This window comes from Poecilia latipinna, unplaced genomic scaffold, assembly GCF_001443285.1.
Source record: "Poecilia latipinna isolate Pla-1442-1.1 unplaced genomic scaffold, P_latipinna-1.0 Scaffold2951, whole genome shotgun sequence".
Taxonomy (NCBI): domain Eukaryota; kingdom Metazoa; phylum Chordata; class Actinopteri; order Cyprinodontiformes; family Poeciliidae; genus Poecilia; species Poecilia latipinna.
This window is the reverse complement of record NW_015115567.1, coordinates 44798-45197: the sequence shown is the minus strand read 5'-3', so window position 1 is coordinate 45197 and position 400 is coordinate 44798.

Below are 400 nucleotides of genomic sequence, written 5' to 3'. Positions count from 1 at the left end.
TTTTCTTAAAAGTTAAAACAAAAAAAAAAACTTTTTTTTTTTTTATTAAAAAACTCAAAACTTTTTTTTTTTTTTTTTTTTTTTTTGGTCTGCTGGGATTAGAAAAAAAAAATATATATATATATATTTGCTATGTGCCAGAAAAATCAGAGAGACAATAACTTTGATTCAGGTCAAATGTTTACTTAAACTAAGATGATATGCTATTAAGCCATTAGGGAAAGCTCATGTGATGATTTAATTGCTTTGTAGGTTCTTGATAGTTTTTTCATCACATCTGAGTTGCTGTATTTTTCGGACTACATGCTCGGACGCTGTAAACCATGCGGCTTACAGCCCGGTGCGGCTTTTCTGTGGATTTTTCTTCAACCTCCAGGGGGCGCTTTAACAGGAAGTGAAT